Source organism: Lichenostomus cassidix, chromosome 9 (genome assembly GCF_008360975.1).
Source record: "Lichenostomus cassidix isolate B80296 chromosome 9, HeHo_3.0, whole genome shotgun sequence".
Lineage (NCBI taxonomy): Eukaryota > Metazoa > Chordata > Aves > Passeriformes > Meliphagidae > Lichenostomus > Lichenostomus cassidix.
Window position 1 is genome coordinate 6992501 of NC_139490.1, and position 27684 is coordinate 7020184.

The 27684-nt window shown below is 37.0% G+C and overlaps 1 protein-coding gene across 1 annotated transcript in view; it reads left to right on the forward strand.

The window, feature by feature from the left end:
- Positions 1-27684, forward strand: part of LOC146433140 (uncharacterized) — a 263924-nt gene that overhangs the window by 1102 nt on the left and 235138 nt on the right. Inside the window, exon 2 of the mRNA XM_085069112.1 lies at positions 22862-22926. The gene's annotated coding sequence lies outside the window, so the exon portion shown is untranslated. The remainder of the gene's footprint in view (positions 1-22861; positions 22927-27684) is intronic.

Here is a 27684-nt window from a genome sequence, read left to right on the forward strand (position 1 = left end):
TTTAGCACATTGTAGTTAGCTTGGCATTGATTAATAAAAAAGGAAAGTTTGTTAATCTGGGGGAAAAACACCTGCTTTTTTCTAGTATATACAGATGGATGAAAACAGGTCAGTAAGGTAAAAGAATACAACAAACACTTGTATTGTTTCAGAGTTGTATAGAATACTTCCATATTTTAATTAAATATTTTGATTTCACTTTGTAAATATTCTAAATGCATCTCTATTAACACTAATTAAACTATTAAAAATACAGATTTTTACATTAATTAGAAAGTTAGGGAAAATGAAGATAGGAAGGTTTATGATCAGAAGCCTTACATTAATAGATGTGTGTATCCACAGATGACATGTCACTGAGTCACCATTGTATTTTAATTGCTCTGTTTCCTCGTAGAGGAAAAATGCATATTGAAGTTCTGATATCTTTTGACTGATGAAACCATAACTTTTGCTTTTTTATTCGAATTAAAGACATTAAAATGGAGTCACAGTTTTGGAGGATATTGAAACAATATGATTTTTAAATGCTCTACATCTACCTCTTGGCATATCAAAATTTATTGCGTTTACTCCACCAACATTGCTGTAAATCTCTCAAGCTTAGAGGTGATAAAATAGTTTCTTACCACTGCACACAGCCGTGCACACACATATGCATATTTGGGGCCCCAAATATTTTTGCAATCGCACCTAAAGCTGGAGTAATTTTAGGATAATTTTATTTGTTTTATTTATGGCTTGAGGAGGGCAGAAGTATATTCATTATTAGGTTAAACAACAGTAATGACCTATTTTCTCTTCTGGCTAGAATTGCATCCTGATATTCTGTTGCTTCCTGCATTTTTTTGATTCGTATTTGTTATAAATGTGATGGGAATATGCAGGTGTGCAGACAGCTTTTTGTTTTGTTTTGGTTTTTTTTTCCTTTTAAATTGTTGTGCAACTGAAAATTTTCTTGATTTTAAGTGCAAAATCCAAGGAAGGTAAGAGCTGCTTCAGCTACAGGTAGGCTAACTGGGCATTTTAACAGAAGTTAGTGAAAGAAAATACATGCAAAGAACATGAGATAGAAAATATTAAATGTACTGGGTCAGTTGGGTTTAGAGACTGTGATCTGCAGGTCTGTATTTCCCATTGTCCTTTACATAACTGGACATACAGTGATTGCATGTTGCTTTCTCAGGAATGAGTAATCCTCCTTTTACATATTAATTTCTATAAATTATACACCCAGAAAATTAATTTTGCCCGTTTTTGCATTCAAACTTTCTGGTTCTGCATTTTCAGAAAAAGCACATATGTTCTGTGTGTCACACCAGCATTCGTGTTCAATAGAGGAGTCAGTTCATAACATGATAAAGGGATTGTTTGTCAGACAGCTAATGCTGTATGAGCTGTAATAGCCTGTTAATGATGTGCTGGGCTTTGGACTTGTCTGTTAATGATTGCAGTCCAACAACAGCATTTCTAAAAATAAGGATGTTTGGCTGGGAACTCTGAAGCTTGTATACTTCACAATATTGGCTTTTAATCTGTGCTGTGTCATCAATACCAACTTTAGAGTCAAAACCAGTCTGTGTTAGATATAGACATAGAGGTATGTGGTGGGAATTTTTTTTTGTTTGAAAATGAAGAAATATCACAAATGAAAGATTTTGAAGTTACCCTGAGTAATTAAATTGTCATGCATCCATAATCAATCTCTATAACACTTCATTTATATGTTTTTGCGTAATTAAAATGTGTGTGTCTTTTGTAATATTGTTTTATCAAGTATATTCAAAGAAATAGATGCTTTAGACCTTCAGCTATTCTATTTGGGGAAATAATTTACTGTTTCGTGTGTCAGTAGGAATAGAATACATTTTGTTGTCTGTATTTGATGCTAAATATACCCATAGTTAATAAGTGCATCATAGTAAGTGCAGCATCAATGAACCGACAGGTTGATATCATCACTACAGAGCTAGAGAAACACCAGCTATAAATTTAGAGGACCCTCAGTGACATCAGTACAACTGAGAGATGAATTTGTTGCTCTGACAGGTTCTATCCCTGGCTGTAGCTGCTCTGCACCACACTGAATACAGAGGTCAGTTATTTATTTACCTTCAGCCCAGTGCATTTTCGGTAAATTCTGTTCTCCTAGTGATCACTTACCAAATGATTTCTCTTCACTCCTTTTGCTTGAAGAAGACTGTAGTCTGTCCTGTCTGTCATTACTTTCCAACTCTGAACCCGAGATGGGAGAGGGAAAGGAGAAGGAGCAGCACACTATTAATGTCATATTTGCTGCTGCGCTGCTTTTGCATTAACTCCCACTGAGCAAAGCGTGAGTGGCATTAGTGTTGCCTTGTCTGCTCATCACTTTGCTGAGAGAAAAATTCCTCAACAGCAGACTGTGCTGTGTATGGCAGGAAGTTAAAAATATGCCATGGTTCGAAACCTCTATTTCAGATTATTTTTTACAGTAACCAACCAGAATCAGACTGTCCATCAAATGGCAGCTAGAAATACCTCTCACTGCAACTCTACTGAAAGCCTTATCAAACATGCAAAAATGCATACTGGTGTGCAGCACTGAGAGGTGTTTGCTTTTGCTTCTGCAGTTCATGAAGAGACCTGGTGGATCATCTGCATTATGACAATAGAGAGACTGCAGATAATTTTTACAGATGTTTTACAACAATCTGATTCAATACCAGAGTGCAAAATGGGGGATGGGCAAATGAACAAAAGGTGCTTCGCAAAATTTTGTTCCGGACTTGCAATTGTTGAAATTTCTATATTAGATTATCAAAACAATTTTATTAATTGCCGAATTCTTATTATTATCAGATGCAATCGATTTGGGAAATGTAAATGCAATTTTATCTTTGATGTGTTTGATAATATTGTAATGACTTAAAATACAACTCCCCAGTATATTTGGAGCTCAGTGAAGAGGCAGCATCCTTAGCTGCCATAGACTAAAATACCTTGTAGAGATGCAACTGGATGCAGTATGAAATAAGATGAGTGACTGTGCTTGGAATGAGCTGATAGCAACACAGTTTTAAGCGTGGACCCGCAAAATTAGTACATGGCAATAATGCATGGCATTGAGAAATTGAAAAAAATTCTGTAAAAACGATCTTGAGTTAAAAGAAGCAAGTCTGCATCAGCTCCAGTCTGCTTTGGAACATGACTTGGAACTGAAAAAATAATGGAATTTCCCAGTCTCCAGTTTAGTGTCTCATTTTGTTACTGGCTGCATTTGCTAGTAGATGAAGTCGCAACTCGCACTATTTGCATGGCTCTCGCTGTTGCTGGAAATACAAAATGATTTTGACAGAATGAATCCCCGTCATTCTGAGAAAGAGAATGAAAGAGACCATCAAAACCCCTCAGCCCTTAATTAAACAATGTTTGGCACTGGAATAAAAAACCTGAACACTGAAAGTAGAGCACCTCCAGAACCTGTGAAATGTTGTATGTTTTCCTCCTTGGTTATTGATCTCTAATCAGGAATTGTGATGATGATGATGATGATGATGATGATGATGATGATGGTGATGATGATGATGATGATGATGATGATTTTTCTTTAAAATGGTGCCAGTTACCAATTTCTCTTGAAAAGGGTTCTCCCATGACGTGCCTAATGTTATGAGATAGTGGTGCTTATTCACTTTTCTAATGAGTTTAAACAGCAGATAGCCTCACTATCAGTCTTCTCATAGTGGGAAAGCATCAGAAGCAGCAGAGGTTATAAGCATTTGTACTTTTTTATTTCAGAGATGAAGTTTGGAGTATTTTTTGTGGTGTATGTTGATGCAATGTTAAGTACTGTGCAAAATGGAGACAAGCAGCTAATTCTTCCTGAGCCCTTCTTCAGCCACTGGTCTGAATCTCTACTACCATTACAGGGAGTCAGCAGAAAAGAGAATATCCTTCCTTCCTTCCTTCCTTCCTTCCTTCCTTCCTTCCTTCCTTCCTTCCTTCCTTCCTTCCTTCCTTCCTTCCTTCCTTCCTTCCTTCCTCTCTCTGATGGAATCACAGTCTTCATTAAAGGAAAGAAGCAGATGATAAAATGTGTACCCAATATGCATTTATGCTTTCATGCACATAAAATTAATTACAGAGGTAATAAACTCTTGTGTATGCAAGTCTGCCAAATCCCTGAAACTTGGCACTCTCCAGATGGAAACATAGGTGCCGTCGGGGTTAAGGTTTCCCATAGAGGCTTTGAAAAGAAAAAATCTGTGTTATGTGAAAGCATTGCACTGGAGTCTTAGCTGCAAATGAATAGAAGTTACTGAAATGTTTTAGAGTAACATGAACAGAGCTAGAGATAAGTACAGTAAAATGTACCTAAATTGTTTACTAGGAGACACCACAGATTTCTACATGATCTTGTCTTTTTAGAAGAGATAATATTACTGAATATGTTATTGTATATATCCCTGCAGTTAGTTTCTAAGAGTATTCACTGGGTGTATAGAAAGTTATGAAATTCTGCTTTGGGATTTTTTTTACCCTGAAGTGCCACTCATGGTTAGTTTATGTCTTCAAACTGCTTAGAGTAGTTTTAAAAGCAAAACAAAACAAAACTACAAACCAAAATTACCTTTATGTAAAAGTAACACCACAACTATGTTATGAAAGGATGATTAAAGGGAAAATAGGAAAACAGTGTTACTATATAGTCAGAGAGAATCTTTTGGTTTTGTCTTTAATGAATTATGAACTTCAGTATATTCAAAAGTTTCTGTTCTTTCTATTTATTTTTTAGTGTAAATTAGTCACATTTCTGTTGTGAATATTTCCTTGTAACACCCTTTTACTTCAAGTTATTGAACCTTAATGATGAATTTTTGAGTAAGACTGTAGTATAATGAAGTGCTGTTTGTTTATTACTAGTTGCAGTGTTTAAAACAAAACAAAAGCCCACCAAAGAGTTTTAGGAATACAAATCCTATTGAGGTCTAGTGGAGACTCGTGTTCTTAAGTACCTTAATGCTTCCCTATAACTACCAGTGATTCCTGTAATCTCCCCCTTTTGTCAGCAATCCCCATAATTTATACATCCCATTTGTGCATGCACAGCACACACTGCTCTTCATAGCTTTTTTCACATTCTGGATTTCCAAACGTAGTAAGTTTAAGTACAACAGGAATGAGAATTGTGCAAAATGGTCAGCAAAATAATCTTCTCAGTAAAAAAGCTCAGAAAAATATTAGGAAAGAGAAGAAATATTTTCTGATCAGATTTGTAATTATGGAGTCAGTGAAGCAGAGGTACAAGCAAGTAGCTTGAAAAAGTGAAAGGTGCAGAGAAGACATCTGAGTCATAGAAGAAATCCTAAAGATTCTGTAAAAGTGGGAGGAACAATTTGGGATCAACTGATTACAGGTATGGAAAAAAGTATATTAAGAGCTTTGAAAATGAGAGACAGCTTTTAACATATGTTCAAAATAACCAGAAAAGCTTTTCTTTTTAATTACACGAGTTTTGCAATAAAGGATACAAAACTAAATAAACCCTGAAAAGGACCCATGAGGAAGTTCTTATTTTTTTGTTTTCAAGGATTATTTTCCTTTTTAATAGTTTTTGGAGGCTCAGGAAGATGTAACTGCTTTGTGATGGTGGATGACAATTGCCTTCTGAGGAATGCAAAGTGATGGTTTGTGCAATAACTTGATTTAGCTAGGTAGAACATTATTAATTTTTTTTAAGTATTGCAGCATCTCCTTTATGTTCCAGCTTATTGTGTTGCAGTCAGGTATCAGAGATGTTCTTGGGTTTAAACTAAACCTTAATAAAATTTTGCTTGAGACTAAGTGATAATTCATTTAAACATTTATTTTGAGGCATAGATGCATATATGTGGCTCTCTGAAGCTAAGGCCGAAAACTGCTGGGTTTGAAATATCATAATGAACTGTCCTTTTCAGAGAGGTACTAGGCAACAATTATGTAGCTATTCCTAATTTCTTTTTTATGTATCATAGAATCATTTAGGTGGGAAAAGGCCTTTAACACACAATAAACTTCTTCTTTAGAACTAACATCAGTACAAGCCCTACAAAAATTCCGAGATTCTGCAGTCACTGTTGGTGTCTTTGGGTTTCTTAAAAAAAAAAATAGACAGAGGCCAATCACTCTTTCTTTCCTGTTTAATTCCTGCCAAAAGATCCCCCAGGTGTTTCATTAGGATTAATTATTTATAATATCCTATTCAACAAAGTTATGTAATGTTTCTATGAAACATTTTCTGTTTTTTCCAGACTGGTCTCCAGGACTGCTCTTATATAAAGAGTTGGTAAATTACAAACTAAGAATTAATGCCATAGCACTCTCAGTCCATTATTTATTTTTTTGCCCTGCATTTGTGTATGAGCACAAAGAAATTTTTAAAATTAATAGTAACACTGATCTTTTCTATGACCACACATCTTGATTTTGTTTCATTTCATGACTTAGCCCAGAAGCTTGGCCCTTGCTGTATTTTAACCAGAAATTCTCCCCACTTGGTGAAATTCTGCAGATTTTGTAGCGTAGGAGGTCAGACTAGATGGTCGTACAGGTGCTTTGAAACTTATTAATTAAATTGTAGCCTCACATGGGAAGGATCTATCTAAATTATTTATGCAAGTTTGGAATTTCAATAGTATTTGGTTGTGTTACAAAGAGAAGGCTAGAGACACTGTGCACCTCCAAAAGTAACAGCTTATCCAGATCGTGTCACCTTTCTGCAGAATACCTTTCCAGTGGTTCTGGTTTTATCATTGCCTAAGGGCATAGAGGCACTAATGTAAATCTTATGGGGGTAAACAGGAGATTTTAGATTAAGTTCAAGTTATCTGGTGTCAAAGTGATGTGTAGTCTTAGCACCACCAGGTTTCAGTTTTCTGGGTTAGTAATTTTTAAGAAGCTTTGCAGTTCAAACAAGAAACAGGGATTCAAAGAGCCATTGCTCAGAATTCAGAATGTACACCTATTAATTATTTTTGTTCATTTATACAATTATTTCATACCATGCTTTTAACTTGTATGAAGTGGGCTATGAATTAGCTACATTGGAAAAGTGAAGCAAAACAGCACCAGCTCCAGCTCCTTCAGTTTCAGTAAGAGAAATTACTTTTACTAAACTGCTTTATCATTTGAAAGCCTCAGAAATTCTGGGAGGGAAGCAGAATCTCTTAACAAGAGAAGTCATGACAGTGTGGGGTGCAGAGCCAGTACAGCTACAGTGCAGGTTATTGTTCACTTTGTTTTTCTTCTCAGCCAAGTAACTAAGCTGAAGGTGTTACCAGAAAGGTTTTTAGGGGAGGCATTAGCTATGAAAAAGAAGATAAGCTCAGATACTACTGGGTGTGCTGGGCACTCTGAAGGTGAAGCACAGTCCTTTGCTGTAGCACAGAAGTTGTGTATGACCTCAAACAACTCGCTCAGGAGCTCCCATTCAATCTAATTCTGTGATAATTGTGCCATTTTAATGGCACTGGGATTTCTCTCTTTTTTTTCCTTCATTATTTCTCTGCATAAAAAATGAGAGAAATGGCAAAGTGGTAGTTTCTTCAGGATGTCATGAATATAACAGTGTGAAGGATATATGTAAGATAGGTTGCCCAAATGAACGTGGGACTTACATGCACTATCCAACAGCAATTGAATAAAATAAATCAATCTTATCCAATAATTGAGAAAATACATCTTTTCAACTTCTTTTCTGTATAATTTCTTTATTCCTCTGATATCAATGTCTTTTTCTTTGGAAAGATTTCTCTTTAGAATAAGTCTGTATTAACCAGTCCATTCTGAGCTGCTTGGGCACTCAGGTTTTGATCTCTACCACTGCTGTAGCTGTGATCAGCTGTTGATGTAAGTACAGCAGAGACACCTTTAAGTGTAAGAATTTTTAAAAACTGAGATGCCTTCAGAAATATATGTGCTTTATACAAAGACTTTTGCAGTCCAAAATGTGTCTTTTGCTCTCAATCATAACAGCTGGTCTACTAATGATATCTCTTCTTGTATATTTTGCATATTTACCTAGAAATATATTTCCTTCTCAATGTGATACTAACGCATAATTTTCTTTGTTAATCACTTTCCTTTAGCTGCTTTTATTTAGCTGTTGGCATATGGATTAATGTTCAAAGTATCATCTGGACATTTTGAAATTTAAATTAGCCAGTTTTACTGGATTGTTAGAAAAAGCTTGAAATTTATATCAGTTTCCCTCTTTTTTAGGACATGTTTCTCTGTATTGAGGTTCTCAGCACTCTCATGCCACTTGTATTAGGAGTCATGCTAATGGATCGTGATTTTATGAAAGTCTAGGACAAAGCAGACAATGAAAAATTACTTATTTTCTGCTTTGTCATTTAAAATTGGGAATTCTGTTTATACAGATTATACCTCACTGAAGTTTTTGAAACTGTGGTGTAATTCTAATTATCATCTGTTCATCTATCATCTATATCATCCATCATTTTAATAATCATTCATTTTCAGGAATATCAGCTGCATTTTTTGTTTCTTTAATCAGGACTAAAAATAGGATACATTTGAGGTTGGACTGTTTGTGGTCACTTACAGAGTTACTGTTGGAGGCACATAGGGTGTGGAAAATGATGGTACCCAAATTTTTCACCTCAATCACTGCAAGAATCTGTGATATACAGATATAGAGCATGGTTAAACTGGATCTTACATAGTCGTATGTTTTCTAATTAAGTGTTGATGTGGATGATCATAACATCTGAGTTTACTGACTTCACTGCTTTGCAATTCAGAAGTCATATGATAAATCTTCAGCTAATGGAAATGACCAGCCAAGAGTTGATTGTTGTTTCTTTTCTCTTTGAAGTAATATTTGAAGTTCTCCATATATATATGCTCAAGTTGTGTCTTTGTTTTAAAAATACATACAAGTGTTCCTACATATATCTCAGGAGTCACCCATATTTCTCTTAGAGGTTGTACCTCCTGATAGTGCTGCTCTGATTGCTGTTTCCCAACTGCCATCCTTGGAATGTCAGCAAATACAATCAACTGCTTTCTTTTCCTCTAGACTTTCAGATTTAGTGGGCATTTTTCCCCCCTTCCCCCTCCTCTGCTTGGATTTCTTTCCAATGGTTCCCCTCCCCCTCTTCTTTAGTTTACAGACTTCTCCAATGCTTTTTTTCTGTGCTGATTGCAGGAACACCCACCTTTCTGTGGTTTTAGTAGAGCCTTTCATGCTCTTTTCTCTGTACCAGCCCTCAAACCAGATATTTAGGCCAATTATTCTGTTCAGTTTCATTATTCTGCTCCTACAACTACAGTAATAGCCCACTTGAAAGATCACTTGGCTTCTTTCACTGTTGAGACTGCTTGCTAGTTCCCAGAATGGCATCTTCACATCCTGTGATCTTCTGTTGCTTTTTTTTTTTCCCCAGAGTTTTATTTCAATTAAAAAAGGGTGGGGGGTTAAAAGGAAAACCACACACATATAAATGAGTAGAGGGAAAAAAAGAAGCCCAGATATCAAACATGTGCTTTCAGGAAGGGAAATTCCAATACTGTCAGTTTGCAGGAGACACCGAATATCAAATACCGTTACTCAGTACGTTTTGCACAACAGGACTGACTAAAAATCCCATTGAAATTTCCTAGAGCAAGCTTTGCCTGTTCTTTGTTTTGCAGCCACAGGGTATGAATTTCACCTGTATGAATTTACAGTTATGAAATGGCACCCAGAAAACCTTTATTTCTGTTTTGTCCATACCCATCCAAATTCAAAGATGTCACTTCAAAAGTCTCTAAGTAAAGGTTTTTAAAGTGTGTGCAGACACTCCACAAGATATATTTAAAATCACAGTGTTAATGTCTACCAGATTATAGATATCATTTAAATTTACCTTAGTGTTTTAAAAAATCTAACTTTTCTGCCTCCTTTTCTCTTGCTTCTTGTTTCCCTTTCATCTTCTATTTTCATCACTATTGTGTGAAATTATTTGCCCTCTTCACCCTTATCTCTTCTGAATTAGGATATTGAAGATATGCGGAAATATTTCATGTTTCTTTCTTGCGTGACATCAGATGACAATTTTAAGACTGGATCCCACTTGTTTTATCTTGATAAACCTCCCTTTATAGTAAATATAGATTCTGTTCTTAATACTGGATTTTTTTTTCCTAAGGTAAAAACTGTGCATTGTTTTTGAACAATAGAATAATCTGTTGAACAAATTTACATGTAACTTGTTTGCATACGTTCCAGCCCTTTTTTTCTCCTTCTGTAATTAATACTTTTTCAATTGGGCAGCAAAACACAGGTGACTTGGGGTAGGGATTTTTTTCCCCCAAATATTGTATCAAACAGTGGAATGGTGCCTTATATTTCTAAAGAGGAAAACAAATCCAAATGTCCCATACCTTAAAAATAACCCAAAAAAAGCCTCTTATGCAGACAGTGTGAATGTACAAAATGCTTCAATGATCAGGTATTCCTTGCCGTAGGTTTTTTAATTAACTTCTAGCAGAAGGTTTTAATTTCAGTCCTTTCATCCAGAGAAAACATGAGCCTGCAAGTGTACCAACTGCAATGGTCAGTGACAGTGCTGGGGGAGAGGGGAGGATCAGCCCCACATGGAGAGCTCTTCCCTCATGTCCCTGGGCTGCACAGAGCTGATGCTCTTTCCCTGTGAGCTCCCGAGTGAGACCAGCCTGGTGCACTGGGAGCAGCCTCAGCAGAGGGGGAATGATGAAACGGGCACTTGTCAGGGGCAGGGATAAATTACATACCCGGGAAGGTGCAAATGAAAATCCCATTGCTATTCTCTGTACTTATCAATCCAGAAGAGGACTTTGTCACTCCAGCACCTTTCACAGCCCAGCAGCACATCTAAAGGCAACACTGAGAATTCTGAATTTCTGTAATTGTTATACACACAATCATATGTTGACAAGGTTTTCTGTAATGAGGGGGCTGAGATAAATCACGTACAACCAACTGTTTCCAAATGCAGAAGGAAGAACTTTTGGCCATTTATTTTTAGTTACATGCTGAACTAGAAAATAAGATACAGGCCATGTTTGTACTTCATAACAGTAGCAAATACTTAACTTTTTTTAGGAATATATTGAGATAAAAGATGAATCCCTCTATTTCTCTGTATTTCAGAAACTTGTGGTCCAAAATCTCTTTTAAAATCCCAGATACGATAACCAAGGGTTTAAGTACCTGAAATAATTTTGTGGGTCTCCATTTATCTTCTCTGAGGCAAGAAGGGATTAATGGAGAGAAGTGAGGATAGGGCCCAGACCAAGGAATTCTGTGTATTCAGTGGACCATGCTGATTAAGTGCACCTGCATCTTCTTAAATTTTATCATTAAAAACAATTTATATGAGTTATTAAAACTTCCCATGTGTTCAACAAACATAACATTTTAATATTTTTCCTATTTAATCCAATTTGTTCCTAGTATATCTCCAAATTACAGTGCCTAAACTTCTAGCTAGATAATGAAGTGCTTGTTCTTGAGGTTATGGTTTTGCATAGAGAAAAAAAAAAGTATTTGCTGAGATAATTTACTATGCAAGGTGTGTAGTCCCATTTGTAACATTTTTTGTTAAAATATTAATTGCCCCAAGTATGTCTACAGTTTATAGGGAGCCATGCTTGAGTGGGAATATACATTTTTCTGATTTCTTCCCATTTGTCAGAAATTGTGCAGCTATTTTTCCTAACCTGTCTTCCCTTGCTGTGGTGAGCCATTCTGAGATTCTTTTTTTTAAAGGCAATGCTAGGTACTGTGGCTTCATCCAGCAATTCCTCCACCTAGTGCACATGAGACAGTCAAGTTCTGTTTCAGTATTCCTTATTAAAAAATCGCAAGTGAATCCCTACATAGTGAGCAAAAAGACCCTTCCCTTCCCTAACTGATTTTCAGAACAGTAGCATACCCTCTATAGGCAGCACCTCAAGCTACTAGGATTGCCTATTACTATTTTCAGCCTTTTGGGAGACTACATATATATACTTATTCTGTGTTTTGAGGCTTAACTAGAAGAGATAAATGCCCTGGCAAGCTGTCTTTGTACTTTTCCAGACTGCTCTTTTGTGGGATTTACTTCAGACCATAATCTACTAGGTCTGTATGTTGTAAAATCTTGTCTCAGAATAGTGGAGAAGGATGGCAGAAAATAAAGGACCTTGCTTTTCAGCAGCAGCTGAAGATATATTTTCATTTTTTCTTTTTAAGACTTGTGAGGTACATTCAGGAAATATCCAGCAGCCTGGTTTTCCCTGAGTGAGCTGTGGCCCATGGAGGGGGTGTTCTGGAGCAGGTTTATCCTGGAGAACTACAGCCCCATGAAGAACTGTTCTTGTAGGGCTGCAGTCTGGGGAAGGACCCAGGCTGGGGCAGGGAAAGCTGTGAGCAGGAAGGAGCAGCAGAGTGGAGCTGTCAGGAAGGGACCACAACCCTCCTTCCCCTCTACGAATTCAAAGGTGCCAAGTTTTCTTGGCAATGCTGATTTAATAGAGTTGCCAAATGCAATTTTACCTGAGCAGTTTCCCATCCAAGGCACCTTTTTGACAGCATAGTGAAATTGCCAGAGGCCTCTGACAAGCACATTAAAATTCCCAGTGAATGTAAACTTTTAGAAATGATTGACTGGGAGCTGGTTAAATTAGCTGTTATGACATCAAGCAATCTGGTGATTTTGTCACTGCATAGAAAATGGCAAAAACCCTTGAATTCATTCTCCCATTAAAATTGTCCAAAGGTACAGCCCAACCCTACCTGGGAATGCTGTTTAGGTACCAAGTATGAATAAGGGTGTCTGATCCTGTATGCCCTGCCAGGGGAAAATCTTGTGTCCCAGGAGCTGCACAGGAGTTCTACAGCACCACTTCCCCTTCTTATCCCTGACATGGCACTGGCAGGGCTGTTTCTCTACTTTTTCCCCTCAGTCCTGTAAGGTAAGCCCCACCAGGCTCTTCTAGAGAGCATTTCTAACCTACTGCTTATTTTGAAAGCTGGGATGCAGAGGAAGGCAGACTGGCCTTGGGAATTACGATAAGTGTCATGCTCGTGATGACAGGAGGTACTGCCACAGTGATATTGACAGGAGGCCAGGAAAAAAAGTAATTCCTGATGCCTTTGAAAGAGGTGAAACTGTATGAGGAGTCACTGAGGTCACTTGGTCTGTTTGACCTGGATAAGGGGAGACTGAGGTCAGATCTCCTTGGGGTCTGCAGCTTCCTCACAAGGGGAAGTGGAGGGGCAGGTAGCAATCTCTTCTCTCTGGTGACAGTGACAGGACCTGAGGGAATGGCATGGAGCGAGTCAGGGCAGGTTTAGGTTGGACGTTAGGAAAAGGTATTTCACCCAGAGGGTGTTTGAGCACTGGAACAGGCTCCCCAGGGAAGTGTTCACAGCCCCAAGCCTGACAGAGTTCAAGAAGCATTTGGACAGCACTCTCAGGCACATGGTGGGATTCCTGGGAATCCCATGGGCAGGGCTAGGGGTTGGACTCGATGATCCTTGTGGGTCCCTTCCAACTCAGCATATTCTGTGATTCTATTTTCTCTGTCTCTGTGCTTGAGATAGAGACACCATGTCTTTAGTTATAACTAGGCGTGCTACTTCCAAATACCTTAAAGGTTTTAAGTACTTGAAAACTTTTAAAACAAAGTTGTGCATAAGATCTTCAGATCAAACATTTCTTTGCCTATTCCTGACTCTTGAATTCTTCATGCAAGGAAAATAGGCCTCTTTTATGATGTAGAAAGCTACTGGAGATCAAAACCTTACTCAAAAAACTAATAACAGAAGAAGCTGAAGGTTTGTAGATTATGGGATAAGAGCAGACCCTTAGGTGCCCAGGGGATGTAAAATTCGGCATGATAATCAGAAAGCTGGTTAAATTCATTATTCTGACGTTAAACTGCTGTTCAAACAGTTATGAAATAGCAAAACCTTTTGAATTCATTAATGTGATGAAATTCTTCAAAGAAATGTTAACACAGTCTTTATGGAGGAATTAGAGCTGAGTGATAATGACTGAAGTTCTGCTATAAATACAACCATCCCAATATGTGTTATTTCTTTAATATGGGCTGTGAAAGTGTTTGGAAGATGCTCAAGATCCAGAGGAATACTAAGGATAGAAATTCCGTTCTAAATTTATTTTAAAAAATAGTAATAATAAAAAATTCCACTAAAAAAAAAGAAAATAAACCTTGCAATTTCTTTAGGAGACCCCATTGCCATTTTTTGGCTGGGATTTTCATTGGGCATGAGAAAAGACCAGTGCCAGCATGAAGGAATAAAAGCACTTTCATGTGTGATGCATTTCAAGACTGAAACAAGTCTACAAGCATAATGGATTTTTTTTTGTGGTTTTATTTTTTGTTTTGTTTTGGTTTTCATTTTGTTATTTGTTTTCTTTTTTTCTCATAAGGATTATGTTTGCTTTGGTAATCTAAGAACTTTCCAAAGGATTGCAAACAGTTAAATCTATAGTTACAGAACTCTTTTAAAATGTTATTCTCCTCATACTTCTCAAGCAATACACTGTTTAGCTAAATTAATTTTTGGATTTTTCAAACTAAGAGTTCCTGTTTATAACTACCCTTGTTAGCCACTATATACTGGTGAAAAAGACTAGACCTTTAAGTAGATTTATTAGAAATGTATGATAATTATGCCAATCTCACAAGTGGGAGAAACAGTTTCTGTAAGATTTAGACCTTGTTGTCCGATATTTCACATCTACCTAATTTTATCAGAAGGTTTGAACAATATTACAGCTTTTGGTATGCTAATTTGTTTATTTATTTTTCTTTAATGTTTGACCATTATCTTGGTTCTTTGGTTTTGTTCTAGCATGTGGAAACTTTCCTTAATCCTCTTTTTTTTTAGTCATTTAACAGCCTGACTTGTGGTCTGAATATTTTGCCTGGTCAAATGATCTTACCTACCAAATTTGGTGAATATGGCATATAAATATTGAGTTGTTTGGGTTTATACAGCCAAATTAGAACAGAAATATTTCTGTTCCTGGCTACCACTGAAGAAAAAAATGCAGTTTGTTCCCAGACATCTGCACATTTTTCTTGTGCTCCAAGGCTACATGTTGAGAGACTCCCTGCCTTGGAAGTGAAGCTATTGTTTCAGTGTTTTGGGGGCTTGAAGTGATCACCTTGAAGAACTTCCACAGAATCTCCTCCTGGGTTGTTGGGAACTGTGGGGACTTAGAGTGGGATAAACAGTCTGTGGTGAGGTCCATTGTCACAGAAGCACTCTCAGTGAATTCCCAGTCTTTTTGCTCTCTCTTGTTTCATGAAAGACATTTGTTTAGTCACTGCAAGACTGGATGAAATCTATTTTAAGTCATTACTCTCAGAAATAACTTCCCTCTTTCTTACCCTAGCTCACTCTGTCTCTTTGGTTCTTATCTCAGATAAAATCTTGCTCCCATTAAAGGTCCAGGAGAGTATTGTCATTAATTTAAACAAACTCAGAATGTCCTGTCTTCTTTCTCCCCCAGAGGAAGTGCTTGTTTAATGTTTTCATACCTGTGTGAGATTTTCTTTTTTGTGTCTTTTTCTGAAGGACATTCAAACGCATTCATTCTATTCATGTGGACAAGTAAGGCATATGAATACTCTTATCCATTTAATAATGCAAGTGCTGCTCTTTGAAATCAGCGAGTTGAGAGCTATTTCCTGTTTCTGGTTCAGCTTTGTTATCTGCTCAAGCTCCTTTAGCACAACAGTTTGGGAAAGTAGGAATATCAAAGCTGCTGCCATGTACTAGCGAGCTTTAAGTGTCACCAACAAGGAGCTTCTGATCAGATTTTGAAAGCAGTGGCCAAATTCCATGTGCTGACAAAATCAGAGCTTGTAAAGGTGAAAGGCTCTGGGTCCTGGAAAAAGTGGGTTTTCTCTCTAGAGAAAATAGTGACTAGTCCTACACTTCTGAAGTCATAACTCCATTTTACTTTGACATTTTACAGCAAAAACAATTTTTTCCTTCCTCCCGAAACACTGTGTCAGCAAGGGACACTGCACTGATATAACTGATGAATTGTACTGATTCTCAGAAGTGCAGTAATATACTCTGCTCCCTGCTCAAGAGCTGAAACTAATGCTCAGCTTAGCTGCCAACTTTAGTGTCCTGTTTAATGAGTTTGGTGACTTCAGTCCTCTAAAGATACCTTTTATTACCTCAGAAGCCACCACAGCTGATAATAGCTGATAACTGCAATATTTGTTGATAACACATAGGGATTAAAAATTAGCACTAAGTGGGCACACAGACTGAAATTAGAATTATTCACAACTGTTTTGAAATATGTTACTGGGAACAGAGAAGAATAAGCTATGATATATAAGAAAAAATGGGGATTTTTTTAAAAAGCATGTCCTAAAAATAAATGTTTAACTAGAAGACGAAATTTTTAAAGCTCATTAAGCCTCTACAGGAAAGGAGATTTTAAATCTCCTTTTACATAAAAGGAGATTTTAAACTACTTGTAATTGTCATTGCATAAGTATTCTAATAAACATTTTTTTTGATGCTAAATTCCTAGATGAAACCACTTACACAAATCAGTATCTAACAACCTGGTAGTGTTTAGAATTATATGAAATGTCTATTCAAAATCTGAACAGCATAGAAAAGTTTTTTTATTAACTCCTTGAGGTTTTTTTCATGGAATTGAATAAAATGAAGTTTGAGATAACCTTATTGTCTAACATATTTTGTTGAATTCAAATAAATTTAAGTCACTATTTTGCTGACCATTAGGATCCTCTTAAAAATACATTTAAAAGACCTGCACTCCAGTCAGGGTGTGTTTGTTTAGCATGCAGGTAAAACACAAAGTTCTCTGCATGCTTTCTACTCCTCTACATTGGCTTTCAAGGCGTGTATATAATTATGTGCTCATGTTGTCATGGTAATTGAATCCTGGAGTTGTCAGGATGTGGAAATCACTTGTGTTAGGCTGGAACATAGAATTCCAATTAAGGATAACCATGAGACCATACTGTCGGTTTAAGGTTGACATGGACAGAGGTTATACAGAGAGGGATCTTCTTTTCATTTGCTTAATTAGTATTTAATACTTCCCAAGCATTAAGATTGCTCCTCATTGTATCTTCATATGTTGGAATATCTCCTTCAGGCTGTTGGTGCAGATTTTTATAATGTATGGGGATTTTTTGACTTGATGCTGTGGTCCTTTGTGAGCAGGTTCATTCTCATTTCATCAGTTCAAAGGCACATGCAATGAAGTTTCACCTTTGGTTGATTCAGCTGAAGATTCAGAAGGGAAAGAGGAAGGTTTAGGAAGAGAACTAAACAACCAATCCTACCCCTTGGAGTAATAATGGGACAGGAACATAACTGATAATTCTGTTTGGCTTGGACAGCGTCATTGTTTTATAATATTTTGAGAAAAAGTTTGTTTAAATCTTGACATATTTGACAGTTTTATCAGGATTGGATGAAATTATATTTTCAGGTACTTTCGTGTTTTATTATTTTAATGTAAAATAATACGGGAAAAAGAAGCGGGAAGAAACCTTAAGAAATTGTCTTAAATACAGAATCTGTTATAATTAAACCATTCCTGATAGACATTTTTCTAACCAGTTTCCAAAGCTATGGAGGATGTTTTATTTTCCTTGTACATTTCTCTTTACCTCTGCAAAGTTTTTTTTTTTAATGTTCAACTCAAAGCTCCATTTTTGGAATATAAGTGCATATTTATGTTTTAATGATGTTTTTTTTTGAAGTCTTTTTTAGAATAAGGTCCAATATTTCAGTCTTGCAGATTGTTTTCTAGACTGCTGCTCTTTCAAATTAACTGCATCTTTTAATCTGCAGCATCCACAACTAAACAGTAATCCTTCAAAAGCAACTAAAGCAAAAAGATCATTTCAGATGGCATTCAGTGCATGCTTTATTCTGGCTTAGAGGTTTCCAGTATGATACATGCTTTTATTTGCAATAGCTTTGTAGATTCAGGTTTAGCTTCTGATCCAGATCCTTTGGTGCAGAACTGTTGTGCTGTTCCTCAACTACATTTCTGTAGTTCATTATTTCTGAGAGTAAAAATAATGCAGCTACCCTTGGATCACAGCTAATCTTTTGCAAACCATTTCTATCGAGATTTTTTTTTTACTCTGATTGTGTCTCTCAGTGTGCCTGCAGATCTTCCTGGCTTAGACATACCTTCAAATGCTCCCAGAAATTATTTAGGAGATATTTATAGTTTTGAGGTTAGAAGACCCCAGTCAAGCAAGCTCATGTTTTCCATCTCTCTGATCAATAGCATTGCGTCCTCAAATGCTATTAATACTGCTTGAGTTTAGCAACCTCAGTGATTTAAAATGTTAATGAGAGGTGACAGGCTCTTTACACATATTAGCTCTCTTCCTGCCCAGTACCAGTAAAGCTGATAATGAACCTTCTACAGCCCCAAGCTGGGCTAAGAAATATCAGTGTTATTGTCTTCCTTCATTGGAAAAAGTGTCTTGTAAATCTGTGTTCCCCTATTGATAGGCAAAAGAAAGTTTTCCTTGTTTGTTTTTTTGTTGTTGTTGTTCTAGAATGCATGTTGAATTTTAATAGAAAACAATTTTCTAACTGGCTATAGTGAAAATAGGGGCTTCTGAATGTTACTCATGAAGTTCAGAGACACATGTAAGAATGTGTCAGTTTGTTCACCGGAAAAGGAGATGTGTTGTGTTCAGCCATTCTGCTTATGTCTGCTGCACTTCTTTGAAGGGCACTGTAACAATAATTATTTGCAAAGATTATTCAGAGAATAAATTTAAGAAAAATTTTGGAAAGAAAAAACCTGACATGCACTTTCAAACCCCCAAATTTTCTTTAAGTCCCCAAGAACCAATGGGGTAGCAATAAGCAGTCAGCTGTTGTGTTCAAAGGGTCAGTCTGTGCTGACTAGGGAAGCTGATAGACATGGAGGGTAACAGACCTTGTTTATTCTGCAGGCCTCTTGCACTGAGGTGATGAATGAGAGAAAAATGTGACAATGTGATGTGGAAGCTGAGAGCAAACCAAACTCAATTCAGACAAAAATCAGCAAAAGCCAGGGGAAAGAGCTTTTCAGGTTTTTTTTACAAGGGGAGTTATTCTCGAGGTTTTGACTGTCTTGGCCCACTATGTGGACATGTATTTTATAATGACATTACCTGGCTGGCCGTGTCTTAGTCAGAGTGCTCTCTCCAAATTAATTTCAGTAACAGTGGCAATGATGCTGTTTCCCTGGAGTCAGTATGTCCAGACAGATTGAGTCTTACAGGAGCACAGAATGCAAAGGTTAAGCTTAGAAAGAGTCTTGTTCACTTACCTGAAGAAGTTAATTTTGATTAACATATGTTATAATTCAAAAATGAAATAACTATTCACAAATTCTCATGAAAGCTGCTTTAGGAGATATTAATTCTGGTTATTACAGGGGCTTGCTATTTGAAAATTATCAAATATTAAGCCAGCCTTTGAATCAATCATTTTTTGCAGTCTAAAAATAATCTCAGATATTACTGGTTCTGTCTCCTTGTTCCGGTTACTGGAGCTTCTACCCAGAAGTAGGTGTATCTAAACTTGTGCTACAGAAATAGTCTTTTAACATAAATAGTAAATAGTTGGGCAACAATACTTCATCAATATGGGGAAGTCCAGCGTGGGAAATACAGTGTGTACTTACAAATAAAGTCCCATGTGAGTTGTGTTCTGTCCCTCAAGTCTGTGTCACAGTGGCAGTCACTGCTTGCCTAATGATTTCTCCTGAAATGACACATATCCACGTGGGGTTTTTAATATATTGCCTTGCTCCTACCTTTTAATGTAGGGTACTCAAATTATGTTGATGATGTAAAAATATGTGTTTTTCTGCCTGGTCTGTATTTTTTTTCAAATAGCTCTTAATATTCAATTTGTCTTTCTTGCTGCCACTGAGCACAGAAGCAATACTTTCAGAGAGCTATCTACAATGATTACAAGAGCTCTTTCCTCTGTAACTACTCAGTACAGCCCCTCACAGAGGATATAAAGTTGGGATTAATTGCTAATCATTTTGTAATCATCAGTAGATCTCTGGCATAATGGAAAGATATCATTACCACTAGGGCTTCATCAATGATCTCATGTATCTGAGCTGCTTGGGGGTGTATGTGCTCTGTCACTGATTCTGTTTTTTGTGCTGGCAGCCAAAACTTAACAGATACTGCTGCTGTTTTGCTTGCCTTCATCTTGTCTCTGCTTCCAGAAAGTGTTTACAATGAATTATTTAATGTTTCTGTATGCTAATGAATGTATGTTTGTTTTCAGTAGGACTCTGTAATTCAACAATCCATTGGCCTCTGCAGGAAAGTTGTGGCTCAGAACTTCCTCCCCTGCGCCGAGTTTGTCACCTCCCATGTGTTCTATCTGGCTGTTTCTGAATCTTAGCTCACTAAAATGTGCTCCTTTTTAGCCTGGATTATTTATTTCAGTGTCTTTACACAAATACTGCTGTGCTGATAGGTGGATTTGTGATCTGTGGCAAAGGGCCATGAGTCAGTGACTAGCTCCATTTCTGAAACTGCAGTATCACTGCAGTGGTGGAGCTAAAAGGAGAAATTCCTAAATATCTCAGAAAACTTGGCACACACCAGCTTCTTGGTGGTTGTGTAGCTGGAGCTTGACACCAAATCCTAGGCTGCTGTCATCTCCCCTGGTGTGATGCAGGTAGACTGTGGGTGCCATTTACACCTGAGCTGCTCTTAGCTGGCTGGAAGGGGAATTCTCAGAGGCTTTAGCTCATGTTTTAGCTTTCAAATACAAATATTTGTATGATTCTACGGTTTTGCCCTAGTTAGCAAATGTCATTTTAACAGCTTATGGGAAATATCTACAGAGTCAAGATGTAGTGAGAACCATAGTTCCATGCATAAAAGTGTTCTGGTAGTTGAGTTTCCACCTGTACAGCAAACTGGAGGAAATGTTGATCCTGACAGAGATCAGAGAAAATTTTGCTGCCATGTGTTTGGCTTCAGGGGAATGAAGGTTTCACCCTCTGTATCTCTTGCTGATAAGCAAAGCCCAGTGCTGATGCTGTAGAAGGGTCTTCATCTCCTAGGAAGCAGGGGAAGAAATTCAAATAATACACTTGTAAGGGTGCCTAAATATATTACAAGCATTTTATATGCTGTTTTGCACTCTGTATAAAATTGTGTGCCATCGTAGTGACAGAGAAAATGTCAAGGCTTTCAAGCCCTGGGAGGTGTTGTTATATAGCTTGGATGTCCAACTTTGCCTTAATTAGCAAGGTTTTATATAAATGTCAGCAACCCAAAGGTTCATAGCCATTCCTGTAATTTGATTATAACTGTAATGCTTGTGTGACACCTTCTTGCCTATGATGTTATGTGTAATCCTGTGTGCAGCTACAGCTCTGGGAAGTTCTGTGTTAAACTCAGTGCTGTGGTTACTCGTGAATGAAATTGCTGGAAGAGTCTTGGACGAAAAAGTACATGGAAGGATTTAAGGCAGAACATGGCAAAGCAAAGGCTGCAATTATCTGCAGCTGAAAACAAGTAGCTTTTAATATGTCCATTCACCTAAGAAGGGAGGGAGAATTATAGACCACGTGCTCTTTCTCTCCCTTTTTCTATCATTTCTCTTCTTCTTTTTCCTTTATACAGTTTATCACCCATAATTTCAGGATGTGTTTTGTTTCTTTAAGCTGTTTTATCTATAGGCTTATGAGGTCAGTCATGTGTGAATTCTTTTGTTAGTCACCTCACCTTTTGCCTTGATGATAGAAAATTGATCAGGCCTAAAGTACAAGTTCAATAGACAACCCCCTTGGTCCTTTGTCTAGGAGAATAGCTACCATTGAAGGCCATGAGCAGGTTGCTATTAATATGACAGCCTGCTCTATCTCCCACTGTAATTTATAATGAAATACCTAATCTCCATTATTTTGATCCAGGCAGGCGATCCCATGAAAAAGTCTTTTCATCCAGTTCCCAATGGCAGTTACATGAGAAATGGCAAACCAATAATTTTTGTCAAGTTTTTTAAGCCAACAGAAATGCTTTTCCACTGCTACAGTTTCAAAAGGCACAGATAAAGCTCATTCACTGAGATGAATGAAAAAGCCATCTGGGGTTTTTCTTTTTGACTTCCTTTCCTTTTCTCCATCCTTGTAATCAAATTTGAGCAAAATCAAATGGGGCTTTCTATGAAAGTACCTTTTGTTGATCTGAACGAGCTGGTAATTTACAAAATACCCTTCCTTTGTGAGGAAGGCTAAAGAAAAAAAGAATCAGTAGCTTTTAAAGCTGGGCCTTGGTGGGACTCTAAATGCAGTGAAAGCAGTCTGTGTTGAGAGATTGAAATGCATTTCAAAGCCAGGCCTGAGTCAGGGTACAGGGAAGAAAAAACCTATGTGCATTTTATAAGAAGAAAAACCTGAATGGGAAGGGGAAAAGAGAGAGAGAGAGAGAGGAAAAAATCTGGATAATACATTAATCATTATTTTGGAAATTGTCTTCCTTACTGACACATACTGCGTAACTAGTGATTGAGAACTTGGATTTTTGTTCTATTATAGGCATCTCAACATTTGTCTGTGCTGCTTTAAAGTTTGAGAGGCAAGGATCCTTGAACACTGCTGGACTATGTTTTAAATGTGTATATATATTTTTTCAACTTTGCTTTTTGTGGTTCTTATTCCTTTTTTTTTTTTTTTTAACCTTGCCTGTGAAGTATTATGAGGAAAAATACTTGCAGGAAAGCTGAATTTATTCTTTTTGGCATGCTAATGTTTATTTTTATTGTATTTCTGCTTACCAGATTTCCTAGGGGTAATTATTTCCCAGTGACTCAGACCACAGGACAGTGGGAACACCTAACAAATAGTAAGTTTATGCCTTGTTTTTATTATTTGTATTTTATGATTAATGTGGAAAAGCTGAGAATGTTTGATTAATTGCAAATTCAGTATTTTAAGAATGCTATTCAGCTGTATGAATCTATTAATGAGAAATATTGGTGTGGTTTAATACTTATCATCTGTTACTTACTATAACTGTTTAGTGAGATAGAGATAAGCGCATTGTCCTGTGTTGAAGATAAAACAGCTTGTGAAATAAACATTAATTTACATGTCATATGCAATGATGTGAGCAAGCCTAGCCCATATTTTAATCTTTTCTTGTTTACAAGCTTGCTTAGAATATAAAATGTTTCTCCCTTTCTAATTCTGTTTTGATTCAGGATATAAATGCATTTAAAAACAGATTCCTGGCTGCAGAATATAAAATAAGACTTGCAATTTTGCAGAAATGTTGGCACTCATAATAGAAACTCTGAGGTTTATTTTTAAGAAAGCTTCTCGTTATTTTTACCTTGGCTTAGCTGCATTCTGGTAGGAAGAGAGAGGTATGAATGTTGCTGACTAAGATCTTATTATTGTTGCTAATGAAGTACTGATAAAACGACACTTTTAAATTTTTCTTTGAAAGACAGAGCTTGGAAATAATGTATGACTGAACTTTGTGTTATAAGCTGTTTGTTTTAGATGAAATGAGATGAGACATGATTTTTTTGTGCTTGTTGTGCATATATGTGGACAATGTTGTGATATCTACTTAAAAATCAGACTATAAGAAAATGGGTTGGGATAAGCCTTTTCCTTTTTAACATTACCAAAAATCCCAAGTCAACCTTATAAAGTTTGAGTGTGGTTTCCATTAATGAGATACCAAATTATTTAACAAATAGGTGACAAAGTATTTTCTTCTACATACCCTGACATCTGATTGAAATGGAAAATGTCAAAAAGTTACATTTGCAGCTGAATTAATTTCCCACTTCTAGTTCTTACCGTCCTATTCACTTTCAATTTCCTTCAGGATTTGTTTTCTCACATGGTTTTGAGCCATTTGCTGCCTCCTAATGACTGACTTATAAAACAGCAAACATGGAAAATTTCCAAAAAACTTTCTGGACCTATCACTGCTGCATATTTTGTAATTGTCTACCATTTTTCATATATTTATCATTAATGATGAAATTTGTGAATTTTTAATGATTCAGCTCTGTGATATTTTTAACACAACTTCAGACTTTCCACCCTGAGAAATACAGGTTACAGTGCCTTAGTGGGAAACTTTCCTAGTGCTGAGTGTGGAAACAAAGACACAAGTGGTTGACTTTGGATCGTGGAATTTAGATAACGTAAGAATCTGTGCTTTCACAGGCTGGCATTCCAATGCCAGAGGGAACTTTTTGGCTAAATGATTGTCACCTTCCCTCCCCTATTTAAAAATCGTAGTTAATCTTTGTTTTGTTTTCTGTCCTTCCTCCTTTATACCCTCTTAAACTTTAAGGCATAGTCTTCATGAAAGACTTTGTCAAACCTAATGGGTTTTAATTGATTATTTGACACATGAAGCAATAACAAAGCAAAACAGGATCCCCCATGGTCTTATCTGTGTATCAAGGCTTATCTACTTACTATGTGCTGTTTGTACCACACTGCAGCACCAGCTTGCTCAAGAAATTTTGCAACCTATCAAAATGTAAATGTTAAGAATTATACAGGACATAGACAGCATAGGTTCTTCTGTGTGTAATCTTTTCCCTCTCATGGGGTCTGTAAGTAGTGCAAATGGCTTGAATTGGGATGAGAGTTTAGAATGGAGTTCTGACTTTGTCCCCTACTGTTTATGTATATTTGTGGATACTCACTGAACTTTTCCCTAGATGGAGTTGCATGCAGTGACAGCACTCCATTTGTGGCAGAATGTTTGTAAACCACTGTAAGGCTCCTAAACGTGGGTTGGATTTTACAGGATAATCTTCAGCTGTGTCTGATCTCACACTGCCAAGTTTTATGCTTGAACTTTTCAAGTTCAAGCACAATTTGCATTAGAGTATGAGGAATTAACAAAATAAATTACTTGCTGAATTTTTTTAAAAATAAATGTCTTACATAATTTTAATATCTGTTGGGAAAGCTTTGTTGCAGGAGAGCTTCATAGCAATAAATGAATGCTACTTTTTTTGAGAATGTATATAAATGCATGCTTAATTTATATGCATAATTTTATAGTCTTTTATTTGAATCTTTGAGAGGAATTTACAGTAATGACACAATAAAATGGGGGACTGAAGTTGTCTAATGAGTTAAGATGAACTCCCCCTGTTACAGAACATAATCTGGTGCAGCATAAACTGAACAGGGAAATGTACACTATGACAGTTTAGCAGCAGCAGGGGTGAGCTGTTGTATCTGTTGAAGTGATTGTTAAACATAAATCAATAATTCTACTGCCCAAGCCTAAGATGTTTAATCAGATGGTTTGGGTATTTAATCAGACTGAGTTGGACTGGGATGGGAAAAGATTTTTAATGAACTTTTCAGTGGCCTTTTTTTATTGTCTTAAACAGCAAGAGGTGGGGACAAAGGATAATAGTTCCTGGGTCTCATGTGCCCACTAGGGTTCTGCACTGCCTGCAAGAAACACTTTTCTTTCCAGATAAATTTTTGTCACTGAACACTAAAAGTGAACTTAGCCTTAGTGAATACACATAGCAGCTTATGAGAACTAAGTTCTCATAAAGATGGTAAGAAAATGCAGATTTAGGCAGTCTCAATCTAGAGGGAGTCCCTTAAAGGAGAGCTAAAGGAGAAAAAGGCTACAGAAATAACTGGGAATTGGAATGAGCATAGAGAGTTAAAGAAGAGATAAGAGAAACTCTAAGACTGGTGGGTGTTGTTGAGATAAGGAAAGGGCATTAACCTTTCGATGTCCCTGTACCCTGGTCTTCTCTGCAGGGTCCTTACCACCATTTAGATTGGCTGTCCCAGGGCTGATTGCTGCACTCAGTTGAAACTGATGTCTGTGTCCACATTATCCTCAAACTAACAATTTTTTTAAGTTGATTTTTCTCACTCTGTTGTTACCATACATTGTGGTGAACTTAAAAGAAATGTGAGCTTCTCCTCTGCAACACTGAAAGTGAGATTTCCCACTCAAGCACTGATGAGCAATCCAGGGTCTGGCTGCAGTGCTCCTGGACAATCCTGGTTCAGTTTTTTCTGCTGCCAATGCTCAGTGACACCAGGTGGGTGGGATGGGGGTGTTGTGGCATTGTTGATCTTTGAGATGTAATGCACACAGTGTTCTCTTTTAGTCCGTGAAGTCCATCCCCAAACATCTCAGGATGCTTCCAAAATTCTGATGGTAATTTAGGATATAAGCAGGATACATGCATTTAAGTATGGATATAGATACTACTGTGGTCACTTAGAACTGTTGTACTAATGACATTCCTAGTGCATTGTGAGTTTGGTGTAGTCAGGTCTATAATGAACATAAAATTTCCTGTTCAGCATGAACTGTATGATAAAGTGTGTTTTTAAGGGGGTTTTGTGTGATCTTTTGTGGGGTTTTTTAAACAGCTTGTTCCTTGTGGATTTATAGCATACCTGCAAAATACCTCAGAATTTTTTTGATGTTATTTTGAGCACTTACAAGGACATTCCCTTTATTCACGGGGTCGTATCTGATTGTGGGTAGCAAACATTTCCCATTATATAAAGGGTAATTACAGAAAATGGTGTTCTTGGTGTTTCTCTCTACAAAATAGCCTAATAAATTACTTTATGTAATCCACTGTAGTCCACCCAGTGACTAAGAATGTACAAGACTCAAGTTAAAAAGTTTTCATCAAGCTAGTCTTTAAAACTATCTTTGTATTTGCAAATTTCTTGTAGGATACATTACCATCCTGTAGAGTAATACGGTCTGGATAAAATGCTATAAAAGAGTTTGTGCCAGTTTTATCCTTTTGTTTTGAGTGAAACAAAACCCCTGAGGGACAGAGTGCTGGAATTCATTGTAGAGAGTAAGTGCAGCAATGTGTCTGTCATCCATTTTCTCCCCTCACCTGCCCAGCTGGAGAGAAAAAGGTCCCAATGCTATTCTTGTAGTTTTGTTGCATAGGGAAGACACTTATAAATTGACCATTTGCTATTTACCTGTTATTTTTTATTCAAAGATCATAAAATCTGTGGTACAATGGGACTATGTGTTGTGGTCTTTTTATTTTCCTGTTTAATACAGCAGACCTGGTGGACACTCAGGTGAATATTTGTTGCTTGTTCAGGGACTCTGTTTTTGAGGGCATACCAGCAGCAACATGAAATTGTCACAACTTGTCCTCAGAGTTAGAAAGCTGGAAGAGCAGAACTATAGGAAAAAGGTGTTTTGTAACCACCTTCTGAAAAAATTTGATCTGAAATAGGGTTCAGAGCTAAAGACACTGCTGCAAGTCTTTCACACTGATAAACTGTTTTTCACCTCAGACATCTCCACTGTGATCCCATCTAACTGACTCAGGGAGTGCAAGCTGTACATTCATTGGCATTATGTTAATGCTGAGGGATGTCCTTTTCAACACCAAGTGCTTGTACCCCTGAAGATGGTATTTCTGATTTTAAGTGGGGAGCATCACTTCCACCTTACTTAAAAACATTACTCTGTGTACAATAGGTTTGTTGCAGTCAGTCTGTAACAGGTGGGATATTCAGAACAGCCATACAGAGCACTGTATGTTTTAATGGATATCATTCATTCTTCATTCTTCCAGTGATTATCCTGCTCATG